Raw genomic sequence first — 24,243 nt, 5'->3', positions numbered from 1 at the left:
TAAAAATCATAAATGGGTGTTGAATTTTGTCAGAAGCTTTCTCTGCATCTATTGAGGTGATCATATGGTTTTTATCCTTCAGTTTGTTAATATTGTTTATCACATTTATTTGTGTATTTTGAAGAATCCTTGCATTCCTGGGATAAACCTCACTTGATCATGGTGTATGATCTTTTTAATGTACTATTGGATTATATTTGTTAGTATTTTGTTCAGGATTTTTGCATCTATGTTCATCAATGATATTGACTTGTTTTCTTTCTTTGTGACATCGTTGACTGGTTTTGGTATCAGGGTGATGGTGGCCTCATAGAATGAGTTTGGGAGTGTTCCTCCCTCTGCTCTATTTTGGAAGAGTTTCAGAAGGTTAGGTGTTAGCTCTTCTCTAAATGATTGTTAGAATTCGCCTGTGAAGCCATCTGTCCCTGGGCTTTTGTTTGTTGGAAGATTTTTAATCACAGTCTCAATTTCAGTGCTTGTGATTTGTCTGTTTATATTTTCTATTTCTTCTTGGATCAGTCTCAGAAGGTTGTGCTTTCTAAGAATTGGTCCATTTCTTCCAGGTTGTCCATTTTATTGGCATATAGTAATATAATGTTTATAGTAATTGTTTGTAGTAGTCTCTCATGATTCTTTGTATTTCTGCAGTGTCAGTTGTTACTTCTCCTTTTTCATTTCTAATAATATTGATTTGAGTGTTCTCCCTCTTTTTCTTGATGAGTCTAATGTTTTATCAATTTGTTTATCTGCTCAAAGAACCAGCTTTTATTTTTACTGATTTTTGTTATCGTTTCCTTCATTTCTTTTTCATTTATTTCTGATCTGATCTTTATGATTTCTTTCCTTCTGCTAACTTTGGGGGTTTTTTTGTTCTTCTTTCTCTAATTGCTTTAGGTGTAAGGTTAGGTTGTTTATTTGACATGTTTCTTGCTCTTTGAGATAGGAATGTATTGCTATAATCTTCCCTCTTAGAACTGTTTTTGATGCATCCCACAGATTTTGGGTCATTGTGCTTTCATTGTCATTTTTTTCTAGGTATTTTTTTGATTTCCTCTTTGACTTTTTCAGTCATCTCTTGATTATTAAATAGTGTATTGTTTAGCCTCCATGTTTTTGTATTTTTTACAGATTTTTTCCTATAATTGATATCTAGTCTCATAGCATTGTGGTCAGAAAAGATACTTGATACAATTTCAGTTTTCTTAAATTTACCAAGACTTGATTCTTGACCCAAGATATGAATAGGGATGGAACCTGCACCTCAAGTGCTCATGGAATGTTCCATGAGCACTTGAGAAGAAAGTGTATTCTATTGTTTTTGGGTGAAATGTCCTACAAATATCAATTAAGTCCATCTTGTTTAATGTATCATTTAAAGCTTGTGTTTCCTTATTTATTTTCATTTTGGATGATCTATCCATTGGTGAAAGTAGGGTGTTAAATTCTGCTACTATGATTGTGTTTCTGTCAGTTTCCCCTTTTATGGCTGTTAGCAATTGCCTTATGTATTGAGGTGCTCCTTTGTTGGTTGGTTAAATATTTACAATTGTTATATCTTCTTCTTTGATTGATCCCTTGATCATTATGTAGTGTCTTTCTCTGTCTCTTGTAATAGTCTCTATTTTAAAGTCTATTTTGTCTGATATGAGAATGGCTACTTCAGCTTTCTTTTGGTTTCCATTTGCATGGAATATCTTTTTCCATCCCCTAACTTTCAGTGTGTATGTGTCTCTAGGTCTGAAGTGGGTCTCTTGTAGACATCATATATACGGGTCTTATTTTTGTATCCATTCAGCCAGTCTATGTTTTTTGTTTGGAGCATTTAATCCATGTACGTTTAAGGTAGTTACCAATATGTCTGTTCTTATGACCATTTTCTTAATGGTTTGGGGTTTGTTATTGTAGGTCTTTTCCTTCTCTTCTGTTTCCTGCTTAGAGAAGTTCCTTTAGTATTTGTTGTAAAGCTGGTTTGGTGGTGCTGAATTCTCTTAGCTTTTGCTTGTTTGTAAAGGTTTTAATTTCTCCATCAAATCTGAGTGAGATCCTTGCTGGGTAGAGTAATCTTGGTTGTAGGTTTTTCCCTTTCATCACTTTAAGTATGTCCTGCTAGTCCCTTCTGGCTTGCAGAGTTTCTGCTGAAAGATCAACTGTTAAACTTATGGGGATTCCCTTGAATGTTATTTGTTGTTTTTCCCTTGTTGCTTTTAATATTTTTCTTCATATTTAATTTTTGATAGTTTGATTAATATGTGTCTTGATGTGTTTCTCTTTGTATTTATCCTGTATGAGACTCTCTGTGCTTCCTTGACTTGATTAACTATTTCCTTTCCCATAGTAGAGAGGTTTTCAACTATAATCTCTTCAAATATTTTCTCAATCCTTTCTTTTCCTCTTCTTCTTCTGGAACCCCTATAATTCAAATGTTGGTTCATTTAATTTTGTTCCAGATCTCTCTGAGACTGCCCTCAATTCTTTTCATTCTTTTTTCTTTATTCTGTTCTGCAGTAGTTACTTCCACTATTTTATCTTCCAGGTCACTTATCCATTCTTCTACCTCAGTTATTCTGCTATTGATTCCTTGTGGAAAAATTTTAATTTCATTTATTGTGTGGTTCATCACTGTTTGTTTGCTCTTTAGCTCTTCTAGATCCTTGTTAAACCTTTCTTGTATTTTCTCCATTCTATTTCCAAGATTTTGGATCATGTTTACTATCATTATTCTGAATTCGTTTTCAGGTAGACTGCCTGTTTCCTCATTTGTTTGGTCTGGTGGGTTTTTACCTTGCTCCTTCTTCTACTGTGTATTTCTCTGTCTTTTCATTTTGTTTAACTTCCTGTGTTAGGGGTCTCCTTTTTGCAGGCTGCAGGTTCGTAGTTCCTGTTGTTTTTGGTGTCTGCCCCCAGTGGGTAAGTTTGGTTCAGTGGGTTGTTTAGGCTTCCTGGTGGAAGGGACTGGTGCCTGTGTTCTGGTGGATGAGGCTTGATCTTGTCTTTCTGGTGGGCAGGACCCCTTCCAGTGCTGTGTTTTGTGGTGTCTGTGAACTTATTATAATTTTAAGCAGCTTTTCTGCTAATGGGTGGGGTTGTGTTCCTGTCTTGTTAGTTGTTTGGCACGCGGTGTCCAGCACTGGAGCTTGCTGGTCATTGAGTGTAGCTGGGTCTTATCAGTGAGATGGAGATCTCTGGGAGAGCTCTTGCCAATTGATATTACATATGTCTTGTAGGTGTCTGGTGGACCAATGTCCTAACTTCATCTCTCCCACCTCAGAGGCTCAGGCCTGACACCCAGCTTTAGCACCAAGACCCTGTTAGCCACATGGCTCAGTAGAAAAGGGAGGAAAAAAAAAGAAAGAAAGAGAAAATAAAATAAATAATGTTATTAATATAAAAATTAAGAAATAAATATTAAAATAAAAAAGTAATTAAAAAGGAAAGAAGAGAGCAACCAAACCAATAAACACATCCACCAATGATAATGTGCACTAAAAACTATATTAAAAAAAAAAGCCCAGACAGACAGAACCCTAGAAAAAATGGTAAAAGCAAAGCTATACAGACAAAATCACACAAACAATCATCCACATACACGCTCACAAAAAGAGAAAAAGGAAAAGAATATATATATATAAAAGGAAGAGAGCAGCAACCAAATCAATAAATAAATCTACCAATGATAATAAGCTGTAAATACTATACTATGATAAACATAAAACCAGGAACAAATTACATGCAGAAAGCAAACCCAAAGTCTACAGTTGCTCCCAAAGTCCACCACCTCAATTTTGTGATGATTCGTTGTCTTTTCAAGTATTCCAGAGATGCAGGGTACATCATGTTGATTGTGAGGTTAATCCATTGCTCCAGAGGCTGCACAGAGAACTTTCCCTTTTTCCTCTTTGTTTGCACATCTCCTGGGGTTCAGCTTTGGATTTGTCCCCACCTCTGCATGTAGGTTGCCCTCTGGCATCTGTTCTTCTCTCAGAAAGGAGGGGGTTAAAGGAGAGGCTGATTAGGGGTCTCTGGCTCACTCAGGCTGGGGTAGGGAGGGGTATGGAATGCAGGCGAGCCTGCAGCGGCAGAGGCCAGGGTGATGTTGCACCAGCCTGTGGCACACCATGTGTTCTCTCAGGGAAGTTGTCCCTGGATCACGGGATCCTGGCAGTGACGGGCTGCACAGGCTCCCAGGAGTGGAGGTGTGGATAGTGACCTGAACTTGCACACAGGTTTCTTGGTGGCTGCAGCAGCAGCCTTAGCATTTCATGCCCATCTCTGGGGTCCACGCTGATAACTGTGGCTCACGCCTATCTCTGGAGCTCTTTTAGTCAGTGCTCTGAATTCCCTCTCTTCGTGCACCCTGAAAGATTGGTCTCCTGACTAGGCAGCTCCAGAATTTTTCCTGGACTCCCTCTCAGCTATCTGTGGTGCACTAGCCCCCTTCAGGCTGTGTTCACTCAGCCAACCCCAGTCCTCTCCCTGGGATCTGACCTCCAAAGCCCGAGCCTCAGATCCCAGCCCCACCTGCCCTGGAAGGTGAGCAGACAAGCCTCTTAGGCTGGTGAATGCTGGTTGGCACCAATCCTCTGTGTGGGAATCTCTCTGCTTTGCCCTCTGCAGCCCTGTTGTTGGGCTTTCTTCCATGGCTCCAAAGCTTCCCCCCATCTCCCATCTACACCAGTGAAAGGGTTTTCCTAGTGTGTGGAAACTTTTCCTCCTTCACAGCTCCCTCCCAGAGGTGCAGGTCCCATCCCTATTCATTTGTCTCTGTTTTTTCTTTTGCTCTATCCAGGTAGGTGGGGAGTTTCTTGCCTTTTGGGAAGTCTGAGGTCTTCTGCCAGCATTCAGTAGGTGTTCTGTAGGAGTTGTTCCACATGTAGATGTATTTTTGATGAATTTGTGGGGAAGAAGGTGATCTCCATGTCTTCTCTGCTATCTTGAAGGTCCCCCTCCTCCCCGAGTTTATTTTACACTTACCGCACACGTCAGTTTGGGCTAACTACATTGCAAGTGCCCAGGAACCACATTTGACTAGTGGCTACCATATTCCATATTGAACAACATAATGACAGATTATCTAGGTATAAAATTTTATATTGATAGATTCCCCCAGCAATTTGGGGATAAAATGCTGGCATATATTGATGCTAATATAAAATATGGTGTTAGTCTGATTGCCATTGCTTTGTAGGTGATTTGTGACTTTTTTTTCTTTTTTAATTTTTAATATTTTTTTCCTTCAGTATTTTATACTTTCACTATAATATTGCTGGAATTAATATTTCTATATTCTTCTGATGAATCTCTGTGCTGTTCAAAGTAAGAACCCATGTCGTATTAAACTTGGGGACAGTTTTCAACCATTTTTGTTGAATAAAACTTCTCTCCCTTTATTCAGTGTCTACTTCTAGAACTGGCATCACATAGATGTTTAATCTTATTCTATTCTTCATGTGTTCTGATAGCTCTTTAATAATGTCCATCTCTTTTTTTCTCTATGGTATTAGGAGTATTTCTTTAGTTCTTTCTTCTGGTTGACTTACTTTTCTCATCAGCTACATCTGTCTAATCTGCTTACCGAATGTGCACTGGGATTTTCAATTTCAGTGACTAAGTTTTTAATTTCTAAAGCCCCATTAATTCTCTTTAAAATATGTCTTTCCAAAAATTCTGAACTCTACTTTCATTAGCGTTCTATTGCTTCATCCATCTCCTTAATTCTTTTGCTTATTTTATAGCCTTTTTCAAACTGTCCTTCTAGCTCCGATGCTCCAATTGATGTGTTTGCAGACCCACCCTCACTGTATTTCATTTTCTCATTGGACTTATTTTTATTGTGAATTTATGTCTAGTAGGGTTTTTTGCCTCTATAATGGGTTGTGGAAGTGTCCGTGTAGTGGGATTTTGGGTTTGCTTTAGCAAGTGTTCTAGGAGTTTCACTGGTTCAGGATTAGATTTGTATTCCTTTCTCAGCTTGGGGTTTCTTCATTATGTGGCTTAATTTTGGACTATGCATCCATCCATTTCTTACAGTTGACTCATTTTTATTTATCCCTGGACCCAGGAGGACAAGTTTCCTTGCCCCTTTCTCAAGATTATGGGTGAAATTTTGTTGTCTTCTTTTAGAAGATGAAGTAGCTCTTATGGCTCTAGGTGCAGGGGCTTATACCTAGCTCCCCAACTCCTAGGTTTGACACCTCTCATGGGTTTCAAAACCCTAACACCTAGAATTTGTCTGAGTTCAGTACCCATGGGAGCCATAGTCCCTGAACTCCTCTTACTATAGTCACTTAGCTTTGAGGTTCTTTATCTCTGGAATCTCAGGTTTTCCTTTTCTTGTTTTATTTTCAAGCTGAGTTTTATAATTTTTTGATAATCCTTTCCCACAATTTCTGTTTGTCACGGAAAGGGGAGCCCCCTAGATTTTCTCAGTCTACCATAGAAGGCTTCCGTGTATCTCTTTTGTAATCTAAATAAAAGGTAAGAAAAGTCTTTCTTCCAAGTTTTCCACACACTTCATATTCCCTCTGGTAGTTTAAACAGTCTTTTCAATAAGCGTTGTTGAGACAAAAAGTTTTTATAACCATGTTATTAGGTTGTTTTGACAGGTCTAAAAAGAAAATTTGTAGGCTTTCTTTGTTACAGTAGAAGAGAAAAAGAGACAACTATGGGATTTAGAATCAGAGTCCAAATCTTATCCAGACTCTCCAGCTCTGTGACAATGAGCTTTGGGATGTAAGCTCCTGTAAGGGCAGACGTTGCTGTCCTGATCCCAACTTAATACTCTGTTCCTAGCACAAAGTAAGGCAACAATAAATCCTTGTTGAATGGGTGAATAGGTAAATAACTTTAATCCTCTGAGCCTTGGTATCCTCATCTGTAAAATAAGAGTAACACTGCTAACATTATGTTGGTGTGCAGTTTAGAGTTGGTGTGTGTAAAGTGCCAGGCACATCATATATACTAAAAACACTATATGTGGTTCTAGAAAAGGGAGGACTATGGTTTGATTCAGAGTGATCCATACGAATTATGAGGGATTTTATAACTAGACTTTTTCGTGTTATAGAATATGCTTTGTGAATTTCCCAGTCATTCAGATAGTTTTGTTCGCTCTGCATAGCTTCTAATTTATCTACATCTTTTGGCTAAGAAGGCTGTCAAAATGGAATGTAGTTCTCATGGCCTGGTACACAGGGCTCTTATCTCCGTGTCCTTCATGTAATGCCCTTTCACATACTCCTTCCCTCACAAATAGTGCTTGTTTTTCTTGTCATTCTTTCACTCTGTAAGGCAGCACCTAGCTTGCTGTCTGTCATCTTTAGCTTTCCTTCAGCATCCTCTGAATGCTGTATAAAGGTCAATTTGGAATAAAATCTTACCCTCCCTCCTTCACTCCCTCCCTTTTTCCTATAACTATATTGTCTCTGCAATGTGAGGTCATTGCTGAAATATTTTTTATCCTTCACTGGCTTCCAAATGGCTCAAACTCTGTTATTTGCCTTCTTTTTTTAAAAGAATATAATTTTGGATCTACATGTAATTTGGACATCTTTGATGAGGGGGATTTATCTGGTCTAGGCTTTTTTTTTTTTTTTTTTTTTTTGCGGTACGCGAGCCTCTCACTGTTGTGGCCTCTCCCGTTGCGGAGCACAGGCTCTGGACGCGCAGGCTCAGCGGCCATGGCTCATGGGCCTAGCCGCTCCACGGCATGTGGGATCTTCCCGGACAGGGGCACAAACCTGTGTCCCCTGCATCGGCAGGTGAACTCTCAACCTCTGCGCCACCAGGGAAGCCCTAGGCTTTTTTTCTTTTTAATCTATGTGCTGGTTTTCAACTTTTGAACAATCCAACTGCTCTTTCACTGTCTACCATATGTCCATGCCTGTGCCAGGTACAGTGGGGGCAAACAACAAAGTACAAGTTTCATTTTCTGACTTTGAGAAGAGTATGGTTTTATTGGGGAACACACCATGGGTGGCATTATAGGGCAGTATCAAATGATGTATAATAAAGTGGGATATTAGTGGCACGTGAATTCAGAGATAAGAGAAATCTTTGGGGCTGGAGTCATCTAGAGTTTCATGAACTTCTTCATATAGAAGTTCTTCAACTGGGCCTTGAAGGAGAGGGAAGATTTGAACAGGCAGGAGGAAGTTACAGATGTGAGGCACAGGTAGCCTCAAGCATGGTGTCCCTGTGGCATAGAGAGGACACTTGTTATTACAGAGGGTTGTTATGGTGGGTGGATTATAGAAGGCCTTTTATAAGATGAGAGGCACTCTTCCCAGAAGAAATCATGTAAAGAAACATTGCAGAAGAAATACCTATGTGCCAGTTTGGATCACTTCTAGTTTTCTAAGTCTTTTATACCATCCCCAACCCACATAAACTTCATGCCCACACTGGTTGCTTTGGACTGGCCAGTGTCAATTGGAGATAATTCTTCCTCTCCATCCCAAACTGCTCAGTATCCACACATTAATTAGATGCTTTTAATAATGGAGTTTCTGGAAGGGTTTATACCCTCTCCTTTAGCTTGTTCTGGCTACACCTGCTGATTACACAGCAATGACAACTGTCCTGAGGGGGCCTCATAGCCCTATGCTAGATTCTGTGTCTCTGGAACCAATTATGATGGTGGGAGCAATTTGAGACTCTTGTCATTTGGACTAGAGAAAAACTTCTGACATGGTACAGAAACTGTGTGCTCCATGGCATCCCCCATGAACCAAGCTCTGACATGCCCTGGCAGCTCAAGGGTTTGCTGTCCATGGTCACATGAGCTACTTGAGTCCTAGGAGTGACCAAGTGCCAGCCAGCCATTGGTTAAGAGTAGAGCAGTGAAGAAAAAGGTGCTCCTTTTCAGTAACAGCTGATTATAAGAAATATAGTTATCAGTTCCTTAGATACTTTCTTGCTCTTACTGTTATCACTTCCTTGATCATTCCTCCCCTTCATTCTTAAGAGGGACAAATTCAAGTATTACTTGCTTTTAAGAACTGCTAAAGCATAAAGAATAGTTCCTACCTCTCAATATAGAGACATCTCAAGTGATTTTCATGAGCAAAATGTGTCAGTTTAGGTAAGAACAGGCTAAGATAAATCAGGAATATTTTACTTTTGGAATGAGTTTGACTTGCTGGGTTTTACTAAACTGCTCTATTATCTGCAGGAGGAAGCAATGTTTCACCCAGACCAAGACTCAATGGGATATGAAGGTGCTCAAAGAGCTTTTCATAAAGTCCTTTGGTTTTCTGTCATTATAATGTTTTAAGAGAACTGACATTGACAGCAGGGAGTAGTGTGCTGGGATGAAGTTACTCTTGTTTGAGCTGGAGGCCTTAGAAAAGGGGCTACCCTCTGTTTAACTTGAGTAGTCTACATGGTGTGATACAGGTTATTCATACCCACACACTTGCCCTGACCATGCCTTGGTAACCAGGAAAACAGAGTGATACTCAGCTTCAAGAGATACTGGAAAGATGACTCAACATAAATCATTCAATTAATTAACAACAGCTTCAGCAATAATAATAAGGGACTTGTGGCTTCTCCAGACTTCCTGAACTTTTATTATATATGCCATCAGAACTCCTTTGTTTTTCTCTGCCCACTCTGATAGCATAAATGGTGTAGTCAGTAGCTAACATCAGACTCATGCTGTGATCTAAATCTAGACCCTGGCTGATTTCATTACTCCTTACTTTACTGCAGGTGATTGCGAGTGGAAAAACAATTGTGTCCATGTAAAAGCTTACCAATGACTAGGTGCCAGGGGCCATATTTGAGAGCCACACCCCTCCTCGAAATTATGCAGGAGTTGTGAGTTGGCTACAGGCAATGAAACTTCCAGGACTACAGGAAGCTCACCACTGGAGTACCACCTCTGAGTTTCCAGTTATGGATGTGCTCTGGGACTAGATCCCTGACCATTGATGACAGTGCAGTGGGAGCATAAAAATGGGGGTGCTTAGGAGACCCAGAGATGTTACCTGTACTGTTGTACCTTGAATCTTAGCTACTTGTGACAAGCAGCAAATCTCAGGGGCAGCAGTTTGCCTTTTGATTGGAAGTAAAGTTAGTCCTTTTTGTGCAACAGATGGTTGTGATGGTTACTTTTGCTTTAGGCAAATCCTTAAGAAGAAAAATAAGCCCACAAGGCCTGGAAGGGAGAAAGTTGAATATTAAGATTTGAACATAATTCCTTAGAAACTGAGCAGGAATTAAGGAGAGAGATGACCTTTTTCTTTTCTTTTTTTAAATTGCTCTTGGTGTTTGTTTTGTTTCAGTTTTGTTTTCATTCTAAATAAAGATGACTCTAGGGATCATTACCATGTATTTGAGTGACACTGTTTTCTGGTTCTGTATTCCTGAGTACAGAACCTACCGGACTGCAGTCCTTTGATTTGGGAATAGACTTAAATGGTATTTCTTTTTCAACCAAGTCCACCTCTCCTCATCTCCTGGGTCCTGATTACACTTAAGACTGGTTAGGGGGAATGAATTTAAAAACTTTGGATAATACTGTGTTGATCAGAAGACAAATCTGTTTTTGTTGGAGGAAGGAAATATACCAAAAGTATCAAATGTAGCTGGTTAAAGGGCTTGTGAAGGTTTGATCACACAGTTCTGTATGCTTCACTTATTTACTTACTGAGCATGCATTGGTCTAAGTACTAACACTGCTGCAGGTGCTTGGGATCCATCTGAGCAAAGACTTGAAGGAGGAGAGGGTGTTATCCAGTGAAAAATCTGGACAAAATGTTTTGGGCAGAAGAAACACCTAGTGAGAAACCTCAAGACTAGAGAATGCCTAACACGTTCCAGGGATCACCAAGAGGCTGGCGTGGCTGGAATTGGTACACAAGGGGCATGTGAAGTCCAGAGGTAGTGAGGGGCACCAAATCACACCGTCTTGTAGGCCACTGAATGTCTTCAGTTTACTCTGGGGGAAGTAGGGAGCCATGCAGTGTTCTGAGCAGAGAAGTGATAACATCTGACTTACATTTTAAAGGGATTAGTTCGGCTGCTCTGTTACAGAAAGACTGTTATGGGGCAAAAGAAGCAGGAGAACCAGTTAGAAAGCTATAGCAGTAACCTGAGCCAGGGTGGCAGCAGGGAGGCAATGGGAAGTGGCAGATTCTCGGCATATCCTGACGGTAGAACTAGCTTGGTTTCCTGATGGATTGGGTATGGGAAAAAGAGAGAAGAGAACGACTATGTTTTTTGGCCTCACCACCTGGAGTATGGAGCTGGCATCATTAAGAGAGGGGAAACTGAGATGAAATTAGGCTTTGGGGGAAAAGGATCAGGAATTTGGTTTTGGACATGTTGTGTATGAGGTATCTATTAGACATGAAGATGCATGCCTGATTTGTAGGAGTTAGGTATGACTCTGGAGCTTGGGTGAGAGGCTGGGCTAGAGATATAAGTGTGAGAGTCATAAGCAAATGAATGGTATTAAATCCTTGGAACCAGCTTGGGTGGAGAAGACACAGGGGCCAAGGACTGAGCCATGGGTCACTCCAACATTGAATGTTGGAAGAGGGGGAAGAGGAAGAAGTTGTGAAGGAGAATGAGACAGTACTGCTAGGGAGATAGGGAAGTAGGAGGAAAACTAAGCGTGGTGTCCCAGAAGCTATATGAAGGAGAGATTACTGCAGATACAAGAGGAGGACTGAGGGTAGACAGCAGACATAGGCATCGATTTGTTCTGTTTTGTGTAAAGGAGAGCAAAGAAACAGGTTGACAGTCAGTAGAAGAGGAAGTTGGTCAAGAAAACATTTTTTAAAGAAGAGAGAAAGAACCACAAGTTTGCATGTCAGTGACAATGATCCAATAAAGAGAAACTGTTGATGCAGAGGAGAGACAGGAAAGAATCGCTGCAATGCTTTGAGTATCCTGCTGGCTGGAATGTGGATTAGATGCTGAGAGATCTAGCAGCCATCTTGGGCCATGGGTGTCAGAAGGAGCCTGGATTCCTAATCATCATAGATCTTCCACATAAGCTCTGGGCTGCCTATTTCTGGACCAACATTTTACATTTATGAGAAATAAACCTCTTTTCTTCCAACATGTCCTTAAGAAAAATTTCAAATATATAGAACACTTGAAAGAATTGTATAGTAAATATCTAGCACCTACTTTCAAAAATTAACATTTTTCTATACTTGTTCTACCACTTATCTATCTATCCATCCCTCTATCTATCCACTGATCCATCTTATTTTTGGCACCTTCCAAAGTAACTATCAGACATCAATACATTCCACCCCTATATACCCCTAAACATTGTGTACCACTACCCAGAGTTTAATATCTGTTTACAGTTCTTATTTTTCTTTTGAGATAAAATTTACATAAAATGATATACTCAGATTTCACTGTAATATTTGATTTTGACAGATGTATACACCTGTATGAAACAAATCCTCATCAACATATAGAAAAATATCATTACCCCAGAAAGCTTCCTCATGCCCTTACACAATAAATCCTTGCCTCCACCTCCCTCCTCAGAGGCAGCTATTGTTTTTTAATCATATATTAATTTTCCCTGTTTTAAAACATCAGATAAATGGAATCATGTTGTATGAACTCTCTTGTGTAGGACTGTTTTTCATGTGAAAACATGTTTTCAGAGTAAGCCATGTTGTTGCATTTACCAGTAGTTCACTCCTTTCTGTTGGTGAACAATATTCTATTGGATGAATATATTAAAGTTTGTTTATCCATTCTCTGGATGGACACCTGGTCAAATTGCAGTTTTTGCCAACTATGAACAAAGCTGTTATGAACATTCTTTACAATTTATGGACATGTGTTTTCATTTTCTTGCATGGAATTTTGGGATCATAGAATAGGTATAAGCTTAGTTTTATAAGAAATTATCAGACCTTTTTTCAGAGTATTGCACTATTTTACATTCCTACCAACAATGTATGCAGGTTCCAATTGCTTCACAACTTTAAAAAATTTTTAATTTCTAATTTAATTTAATTTTTTTCTCCACATCTTTACCAACATTTGGTTTTATCAGTCTTTTTAAATTTTAGCTACTCTAGTGAGTGTATAGCGGTATCTCACTGTGGTTTAGTTTGCACTTCCCTGATAGCTAATGATGTTAAGCATCTTTTTATGTGCTTATCAGCTATACATGTATCTTCCTTTGTGAAGTAGTTGTTCACATATTTTCCCCATTTATTTGGTGGCTTGACTTACTGAGTTTGTATTGAGTTGTTGCATTTGTCAGATATTTGTTTTGTAAATATTCCTCTATCTATGGATTGTCCATAAATTTTCTTGTCTTTTGATATTAAAAGTTATTGATAAAGTCCAATTTATCAAATTTTTCTCATTTATGTTTACTGCTCACTGTGTCTCATCTAAAAAACTTTTGTCTACCCACAGGTTGCAAAGATATTCTAAGTTTTTCAAGAAGCTTTATAATTTTAGTTTTTACAGTTAGGTTTATGATGCATCTTGAATTACTGTTTGGGTATGATATGAGGTAGGGGGTCAAGATTCATTGTTTTTCATATGAATATTTAGTTGTTTTACCCCCATTAGTTGAAAATGATGTATTACTTTACTTATTTACTTTTCAATTTCTCTCAGCAATATTTTATAATTTTCAATATAGAGGTCTTCTGTGTCTTTTTATTTTATATTATAGTTCATTTACAATGTTGTATTAGCTTCAGGTGTATGGCAAATTGATTTAGTTATCCATATAAATATATCTATTCTTTTTCAGATTCTTTTCCCATATAGCTTGTTACAGATTACTGAATAGAGTTCCCTGTGTTATACAGTAGGTCCTTGTTGATTATCTGTTTTATATAGAGTAGTTTGTATATGTTAACCCCAAATTGCTAATTTATCCCTCTCCCCACCTTTCCTCTTTGGTAACCATAGCTTTGTTTTCAAACTCTGTGAGTCCCTTTCTGCTTTGTAAATAAGTTCATTTGTGTCGTTTTCAAAGACTCTACATATAAGTGATATCAAATGATATTTGTCTTTCTCTGTCCAGCTTACCTCACTTAGTATGATAATCTCTAGGTCCATCCATGTTGCTTCAAATGGCATTATTTCATTCATTTTAATGGCTGAGTAATAGTCCATTGTATATATGCACCACATATTCTTTATCCATTTTTCTGTTGATGGACATTTAGGTTGTTTCCATGTCTTGGCTATTTTACTTAGTGCTGCAATGAACATTGGGCATGTATCTTTTCAAATTATGGTTTTCTCTGCACAGGAGTGGGATTTCTGGATCATATGGTAGTTCTATTTTTAGTTTTTTAATGAAACTTCATACTGTTCTCCATAATGGTTGTACCAATTTATAGTGTAGGAGGGTTCCCTTTTCTCCACACCCTCTCCAGCATTTGTTGTTTGTAGATATTTCATGATGGCCATTCTGACTGGTGTGAGGTGATACCTCACTAGAGTTTTGATTTGCATTTCTCTAATAATTAGTGATGTTGAGCAGCTTTTCATGTGCTTTTTGGCCATCTGTATGTCTTCCTTGGATAAATGTCTACTTAGGTCTTCATATGTTTTTTGATTGGGTTGTCTGAGCTACATGAGCTATTTGTAAATTTTGGAGGTTAATTCCTAGTTGGTAGCTTTGTTTGCAAATACTTTCTCCCATTCTGTGGGTTGTCTTTTCATTTTGTTTATGGTTTCCTTTGCTGTGCAAAAGCTTTTAAGTTTAATTAAGTCCCATTTGTTTATCTTTGTTTTTATTTCCATTACTCTAGGAGGTGGATCCAAAAGGATATTGTTGCAATTTATGTCAAAGTGTGTTCTGCCTATTTTTTCCTCAAAGAGTTTTATAGGATTTGGTCTTACATTCAGGTCTTTAATCCATTTTGAGTTTATTTTTTGTGTATGGTGTTAAAGAATGTACTAATTTCATTCTTTTACATGTAGCTGTCCAGTTTTCCCAGCACCACTTATTGAAGAGACTGTCTTTTCTCCATTGTATATTCTTGCCTTCTTTGCTGTAGATTAATTGACCATAGGTGCATGTGCTTATTTCTGGGCTTTCTATCTTTTTCCATTGATCTATAAGTCTGTGTTTGTGCTAGTCCCATGCTGTTTTCATTACTGTAACTTTGCAGTATTTTTTAAAGTCTGGGACTCTGATTCCTCCAGCTCCATTTTTCTTAAGATTGCTTTGGCAATTTGAGGTCTTTAGTGTTTCTATACAAATTGTAAAATTTTTTGTTCTAGTTCTGTAAAAATTGCCATTGGTAATTTGATAGGGATTGCATTGAATCTGTAGATTGCTTTGAGTAGTATAGTCATTTTGATAATATTAATTCTTCCAATCCAAGAACATGGTATATTTGTCCATCTGTTTGAGTCATCTTTGATTTCTTTACCAGTATCTTATAGTTTTCAGAGTACAGGTCTTTTGCCTCCTTAGGTAGGTTTATTCCTAGGTATTTCTTTCTTTCTTTCTTTTTTTTTTTTTTTGCAGTACGTGGGCCTCTCTCTGTTGTGGCCTCTCCCATTGTGGAGCACAGGCTCTGGATGCACAGGCTCAGTGGCCATGGCTCACGGGCCCAGCCGCTCCGCGGCATGTGGGATCTTCCCAGACCGGGGCACAAACCCATGTCCCCTGCATCGGCAGGTGGACTCCCAACCACTGTGCCACCAGGGAAGCCCGGTATTTATTTCTTTTTGATGTGATGGTAAATGGGATTGTTTCCTTAATTTCTCTTTCTGATCTTTCATTGTTAGTGTATGGAAATGCAAGAGATTTCTGTGTATTAATTTTGTATCTTGCAAATTTACCAAATTCATTGATGAGCTCTAATAGTTTTCTGGTATCATCTTTAGGATTTTCTATGTATAGTATCATGTCTTCTGCAAACAGTGACATTTTTACTTCTTTTCCAAATTTGGATTCCCTTTATTTCTTTTTCTTCTGATTACTATGGCTAGGACTTTCTAAACTATGTTGAATGAAAGTGATGAGATTGGACATCCTTGTCCTATTCCTGATCTTAGAGGAAATGATTTCAGCTTTTCACTGTTGAGTATGATGCTAGCTGTAGGTTTGTCCTACATGACCTTTATTATGTTGAGGTAGATTCCCTCTATGCTCACTTTCTGGAGAGTTTTTATCATAAATGGGTGTTGAATTTTGTCAAAAGAATTTTCTGCATCTATTGATGATCACATAGTTTTAATTCAATTTGTTAATGTGGTGTTTAACACTGATTGATTTGTGGATATTGAAAAATCCTTACATCCCTGGGATTAAATCTCACTTGATCATGGTGTTTGATCCTTTTAATGTATTGTTGGATTCACATTGCTAGTATTTTGTTGAGGATTTTTTCATCTACGTTCATCAGACATATTGGATTGTAATTTTCTTTTTTGTGGTATCTTTGGTTTTTGTATCAGGGTGATGGTAACCTCATAGAATGAGTTTGGCAGTGTTTCCCTCCTCAGCAATTTTTTGGAATAGTTTCAGAAGGATAGGTGTTAACTCTTTTCTAAATGTTTGATAGAATTCATCTGTGAAGCCATCTGGTCCTGGACTTTTGTGTGGAAGTTTTTTAATCACAGTTTCAATTTCAGTGCCTGTGATTGGTCTGTTCATACTTTCTATTTCATCCTGGTTCAGTCTTGTAAGATTGTACCTTTCTAAGAATTTGTCCATTTCTTCTAGGTTGTCCATTTTGTTGGCATATAGTTGCTTGTAGTAGTGTCTTATGATCTTTCGTATTTCTATGGTGTCAGTTGTAACTTCTTATTCTTTTCTAATTTTATTGCTTTGAGCCCTCTTCCCTTTTTTTCTTGATGAGTCCAGCTAAAGGTTCAGCAATTTCATTTATCTTTTCAAAGAACCAGATTTTAGTTTCATTGGTTTTTCCTATTGCTCTCTTTGTCTCTATTTCATTTATTTCTGCTCTTATTTCATGCTTTCTTTCTATCTACTAAGTTTGTATTTTGTTTGTTCTTCTTTCTCTAGTTGCTTTAGTGTAAGTTTAGGTTGTTTGAGATTTTTTTTATTTCCTGAGGTAAGGTTGCATTGCTATAAACTTCCCTCTTAAAATTGCCTTTGCTGCATCCCATTGGTTTTGGATCATCATGTTTTCATTTTCATTTGTCTCTAGATATATTTTTTTAAATATCCTGTTTGATTTCTTCAGTGATTCATTGGTTGTGTAGTGACATATTGTTTAGCCGCCATGTTTTTTTTTTTTTACAGTTTTTAAAATTGTAATTGACTTCTAATCTCATAGTGCTCTAGTCAGAAAAGATGCTTGATATGATTTTAATTTTCTTAAATTTACTGAGGCTTGATTTGTGGCCCAACATGTGATCTGTCCTGGAGAATGTTTCCTGTGCACTTGAGAAGAATGTGTATTCTGCTGTTTTTGGATGGAATGTTATATAAATACAATTAAGTCCACCTGATCTAATATGTCATTTAAGGCCTGTGTTTCCTTATTGATTTTCTGCTGGGATGATCTGTCCATTGATGAAAGTGGGGTGTTAAAGACCCCCACTATTATTGTGTTACTGTTGATTTCCTCTTTTATGTCTGTTAGCAGTGTCTTATATATTGAGATGCTCCTATGTTGGGTGCAAATATATTTACCATTAGTATATCTTCTTCTTGGATTGTTCCCTTGATCATTTTGTCATGTCCTTCTTTGTCCCTTGTAACAGTCTTTATTTTAAAGTCTATTTTGTCTGATATAAGGATTGCTACTCCAGCTTTCTTTTGATTTCCATTTGCATGGAATATCTTTTTCCATCCCCTCACTTTTAGCATGTATGTGTCCCTAGGTCTGAAGTGGTCTCTTGAAGACAGCATATATACAGGTCTTATTTTTGTATCCATTCAGCTAGTCTATGTCTTTTGGTTGGAGCATTTAATCCATTTACATTTAAGGTAATTATTGATATGTATCTTCTTATTGCCATCTTTTTAATTGTTTTGGATTTGTTTTTGCAGGTCTTTTTTCTTCCCTTCCTCTTGTGTTCTCTTGTGATTTGATGACTATCTTTAGTTTTGTATTTTGATTGCTTTTTCTTTTTTGTGTGTGTATTGTAGATTTTTGTTTTGCAGTTACCATGAGGTTTTGATATAGCAGTCTGTATACATACAGAATTGTTTTAAGTTGCTGGTCTCTTAACTTCAAATGCATTTCATTATCCTGCATTTGTACTCTCCTCTTCTCTTGATTGCTGGTTTTGATATCATATTTGTGTGAGGATGATTTCCTACCTTTACTGTATGTTTGCCTTTACTAGTGAGCTTTCCCATTTGTAATTTTCTTATTTCTAGTTGTGGCCTTTTCTTTTCCATCTAGAGAAGTTCTTTTAGCATTTGGTGTAAAGCTGGCTTTGTGGTGCTGAATTCTCTTAGCTTTTGTTTGTCTGTAAAGTTTTTGATTTCTCCGAATCTGAATGAGAGCCTTGCTGGGTAGAGTATTCTTGGTTATAGTTTTTCCCTTTCATCACTTTAAGTATATCATGCCACTCCCTTCTGGTCTGCAGAGTTTCTGCTGAAAAACCAGCTGATAACATTATGGGGTTTCCCTTGTATGTTATTTGTTGCTTTCCCCTTGTTGCTTTTAATATTTTCTCTTTGTTTTTAATTTTTGTCAATTTGATATGAGTCTTAGCATGTTCCTCCTTGGGTTTATCCTGTATGGGACTCTCTGTGATTCCGGAAATTGAGTCAGTGTTTCCTTTTCCATGTTAAGGAAGTTTTTGGCTATTATCTCTTCAAATATTTTCTCAGGCCCTTTCTCTGATGACCTTCTGGGTCCCCTATATTGAGAATGGTGGTTTATTTAATGCTGTCCCAGGGGTCTCTGGACTGTCCTCATTTCTTTTCATTCTTTTTTCTTTATTCTGTTCTGCAGCAGTGACTTCCACCAATCTGTCTTCCCGCTCACTTATTTGCTCTTCTGCCTCATTTATTCGGCTATTGATTGCTTCTAGTGAATTTTTAATTTCAGTTATTGTTCATCTGTTTGTTTATTCTTGAAAGCTTCTAGCTCTTTATTAAACATTTCTTGTATCCTCTCGGTCTGTGCCTCCATTCTTTTCCAAGAACTTGGATCATCTTTACTATCATTATTCTGAATTCTTTTTCAAGTAGATTGCTAATCTCCACTTCACTTAGTTGTTCTTTTTTGGTTTTATCTTGTTTCTTCATGTGGAACGTATTTCTCTGTCATCTCATTCTTCTAACTTTCTGTGTTTTGTGGTCTCCATTCCTCAGGCTGCAGAATTGTAATTGTTTGTCCTAGTGTCTGCCCCCTGGTGGGTGAGTTTGGTCCAGGGGCTTGTGAGTGGAGGTGAGTTTGGTCCTGGGGTTTGTGAGTGGAGGTAGGTCTTGTCTCTCTGCTGAGCAGGGCCATGTCAGTGGGTGTATTTATAGGTGGCTGTTGGCTCAGGATGAATTTAAGAAGCCTGTCCGCTGATGCGTGAGGATGTGTTCCCACCCTGTTGGTTGTTTGGCCTGGGGCATCCCAGCAATGGTGCCTGCAAACTGTTGGGTTGGTCCACGTCTCGGTGCCCAAGTGGCAACCTCCAGGAGAGCTCACACTGATGAGTATTCCCTGGGGCATCTGCCACCAGTGTCCTTGACCCCACGGTGAGCCACAGCCCACCCCTGCCAACCCCAGAGACCCTCCAAGATCTGCAGGTAGGTCTGACCCAGGCTCTTATGGTGTCACTGCTTTGCCCTGGGTCCCAGTGCACGTGAAATCTTGTGTGCACCCTCCAAGAGTGGAGTCTCTGTTTCCCCCAGTCCTGTGGAGCTCCTAGACTCAAGCCCTACTGACCTGCAAAACCAAATGCTCTAGGGGCTCCTCCTCCCAATGCCAGACCCCCAGGCTGGGGAGCCTGATGTGTGGCTCAGAACTCTCACTCCTGTGGGAGTAACTCTGCAATATAATTATGATCCAGTTTGTGGGTCACCCACCTAGTGGGCATGGGACTTTATTATATCATGAAAGTGTCCCTCCTCTTGTCTCATTGTGGTTTCTTCTTTGTATTTGAGTGTAGAATATCTTTTTTTGGTAGGTTTGAGTCTTTTTTGTCGATTGTTGTTCAGCAATTAGTTGTGATTTTGGTGTTTTCATGACAGAAAGTGAGCTCAAGTCCTCTACTCCTCCATCTTGTCTCTCGTCCCTCTATCATGTGTCTTTTATTTATAAACTAAATCCTAAGCATTTTGTTTTTTTGATGCTATTATAAATTCTTTCATTTTTCAATTGTTTGCACACTAGCATATATAATACAACTGATTTATGCATATTTATATGGTTTGATCTTGCTAAATTCACTTATTCTAGCTGTTAGATTCCTTAGGATTTTCTATATAAACAATCATGTCATTTTCTAACAAAGACTATATATTTTTTAAACTTGTTACAATGAGGCTTTATGTTACTTGCAAGAGTAATTAACCCTATCTAATTATAGGAGTAGCACTAGTTTAATTTGATAAAGAACCAGTGCCAAACACAATGAAACTCATTGCAGTATTCGTTTCTAAAAATGCTTCTGATGAGGTATTCAACAATAGGGGATTAGTTCAATAAATTTATCGTACATAAACTTATGATGAAATATTATGCAGCCATTAAAAATCTTGTTCTTAGATGATCTTTAAGGGCATGGAAAAATGCTGATGTATTATGTAGGGAAAAAAGAAAACCCCAATACAAAATAATCAGAATGAACCATTATTTTGTATTCAAAAACAATTTCAAAATCTTTGCCTTTATACATCAAAGGTAGAGTCATGTGGGTCTACAGTCAGTCTGGAATTCAGTCTGATTGTGTCCTACCATTTTGTGACTCCAGCATTTGAGATAGGTGGTTCCTGTATTTGCTGCCATAGAGGAACAGAGACGAGAATAGCCAGAAAGTGATATAGTTAACTTCTCACATTTCATTGATGCAAACAAGTCCTATGGCCCTTTCCAACTGCAAGGGGCTAAGATGGTTACTTTATCACCAGAAGAGGAAAAGACCCCAATACTGGTGAACATCAGTCATGTCCTCTGCAGTATGATTCCAGTCTTTCATCCAAATGTATTATAAAATTAATAATATTGTGCTGGACAGAAAATATATCTGTGACCACATTTGCACTACAGTCTACAAGCCTCCAATCCCTGACTTAGATGTAGAAATTTACACCAAATCAGTGTTCAAGATTAAAATTCTAGGTCAGGCGTTTTTTTTAAACAGACAAGTCTGTTCTCTATGTCTGTGAGTCTGTTTCTGTTTCATAGATAAATTGATTTGTGGCATGTTTTAGATTCCACATATAAGTGATATCATATGATATGTGTCTTGCTCTTTCTGACTTACTTCACTTAGTATGATCATCTCCAGGTCCATCCATGTTGCTATTAATAACATTATTTCAGTATTTTTTATGGCTGAGTAATATTCCATTGTATATATGTACCCATTTATCTTTACCCATTCATCTGTTGATGGACATTTAGGTTGTTTCTATGTCTTGGCCACTGTGAATAGTGCTGCTATGAACATAGGGGTACGTGTATCTTTTCAATTATAGTTTTGTCTGGATATATTCCCAGGAGTGGGATTGCTGGATCATATGGTAATTCCATTTTTAGTTTTCTGAGGAATCTCCATACTGTTTCCCATAGTGGCTGCACCACCAATGGTATAGGAGGGTTTCCTTTTCTCTACACCCTCTCCAGCATTTGTTATTTGTAGACTTTATTTTTCTTTTATTGGGGTATAGTTGTTTTACAATGTTGTGTTAGTTTCTACTGTACAGTGAAGTGGAGTTCCCTGTGTTATACAGCAGTTTCTCATTAGTTATCAATTTTATACATATTAGTGTATATATTGTCAATCCCAATCTACCAATTCATCCCACCCCACCCCCCTTTACCCCCTTGGTGTCCATACATTTGTTCTCTACATCTGTGTGTCTATTTCTGCCTTGCAAACTGGTTCATCTGTACCATTTTTTCTAGATTCCACATACATGTGTTAATATACGATATTTATTTTTCTTTCCCGCCCATTTTTTGATTGGGTCGTTTGTTTTTTGTTGTTGTTGTTGAGTTGTTGAGCTGTTTGTATATTTTGGTAATTAAGCCCTTGTCAGACCCATCATTTGCAAATATTTTCTCCTGTTCCATAGGTTGTCTTTTCATTTTGTTCATGGTTTTCTTTGCTGTTCAAAAGCTTGTAAGTTTGATTAGGTCCCATTTGTTTATTTTTGTTTTTATTTCTACTGTCTTGGGAGACTGACCTAAGAAAACATTGGTACCATTTATGTCAGAGAATGTTTTGCCTATGATCTCTTCTAGAAGTTTTATGGTATCATGTCTTATGTTTAAGTCTTTAAGCTATTTTGAGTTTATTTTCATGCACGGTGTGAGGATGTGTCCTAACTTCATTGATTTAATGCATCTGTCCAACTTTCCCAGCACCACTTTCTTAAGAGAATGTCTTTTTCACATTTTATATTCTTGCCTCTTTCATTGATTAATTGACCATAGGTGTGTGGGTTTATTTCTGGGATCTCTATTCTGTTCCATTGATCTGGATGTCTGGTTTTGTGCCAATACCATACTATTTTGTTTACTGTAGCTTTGTAGTATTGTCTGAAGTCTAGGAGGGTTATGCCTCCTGCTTTGTTCTCTTTGTTCTTTTTCCTCAGGATTGCTTCATCAATCCTGTGTCTTTTATGTTTCCATAGAAATTTTAGGATTATTTTTTCTAGTTCTGTGTAAAATGTCATGGGTAATTTGATAGAGATTGCATTAAATCTGTAGATTGCTTTAGGTAGTATGGTCATTTTAACAATATTAATTCTTCCAATCCAAGAGCATGGGATATTATTCTATTTCTTTGAATTATTTTTAATTTCCTTTATTAATGTTTTATAGTTCTCAGCATGTTAAGTCTTTCACCTCCTCCTCATGTTTATTTTTAAGTATTTTATTTTTTGGTGTGACTTTAAAAGGTATTGTTTTTTTGTATTCCCTTTCTGATATTTCAGTGTTATTGTAAAGAAATCCAACTGATTTCTCTACATTAATCTTGTATCCTGCTACATTGCTGAATTCATTTGTCAGTTCTAGTATTTTTTGTATGTAGTCTTTAGGGTTTTCTACATATAGCATCATGTCATCTGCATACAGTGACAATTTAATCTATTCCCTTCCAATTTGGATACATTTTATTTCTTTTTTTTTTTTGTCCGACTGCTGTGGTTAGGATTTTCAATACTATGTTGAATAGAGTTGGCAAGAGTGGATATCCTGTCTTGTTCCAGATTATGGTAGGAAGGCTTTCAGCTTTTCACCATTGAGTATTATATTGGCTGTGGGTTTGTCATAAATAGCTTTTAATATGTTGAGATAATGTTCCCTGTATATCCACTTTGGTAAGAGTTTTTATCATGAATAGATGTTGAATTTTGTCAAATGCTTTTTCTGCATCTATTGAGATGATCAAGTGGTTTTTGTCTTTTCTTTTGTTGATGTGGTGTATCACTTTGATTTTGCATATGTTGAGCCATCCTTGTAAACTTGGGATGAATCTAACTTGGTTGTGGTGAACGATCTTTTTTATGTGTTATTGGATTTGGTTTGTTAGCATTTTGTTGAGAATTTTTGCATCTATATTCATCAAAGATACTGGCCTGTAATTTTCTTTTCTTGGTAGTATCTTTGTCTGGTTTTGGTATCAGGGTGATGTTGGCTTCATAGAATGTCTTTGGGAGTGTTCCTTCCTCTTCAGTCTTTTGGAATAGTTTGAGAAGGATTGGTAAGTGTTCTTTGTATGTTTGGTAGAATTCTCCTGTGGAGCCATGTGGTCCTGGACTTTAGTTTGTAGGGAGTTTTTCCATTACAGTTTCTATTTCACTTCTAGTAATCGGTCTGTTCAAATTATCTATTTTTTCTTGATTCAGTTTTGTGGGCTGCATGTTTCTAGAAAGTTGTCCTTTTCTTCTAGATTGTCAAAATTGTTGGCATATAATTCTTCATGGTGTTCTTTTATGTTTTTTTTTTTGTATTTCTGCAGTATTGGTTAATACTTCCCCTTTTTCATTTCGTATTTTTGTTTATTTGGGTCCTTTTTCTTCTTGGTGAGTGTGACCAGAGGTTTGTCAATTTTGTTTACCCTTTCAAGGAACCAGTTCTTTGTTTTATTGATTTTTAATATATTTTAAAATCTCTATTTCCTCTC

Source organism: Mesoplodon densirostris, chromosome 4, assembly GCF_025265405.1.
Source record: "Mesoplodon densirostris isolate mMesDen1 chromosome 4, mMesDen1 primary haplotype, whole genome shotgun sequence".
Classification (NCBI taxonomy): Eukaryota; Metazoa; Chordata; class Mammalia; order Artiodactyla; family Ziphiidae; genus Mesoplodon; species Mesoplodon densirostris.
The sequence above is the reverse complement of the archived record's forward strand: the minus strand, read 5'-3'. Positions refer to the sequence as shown.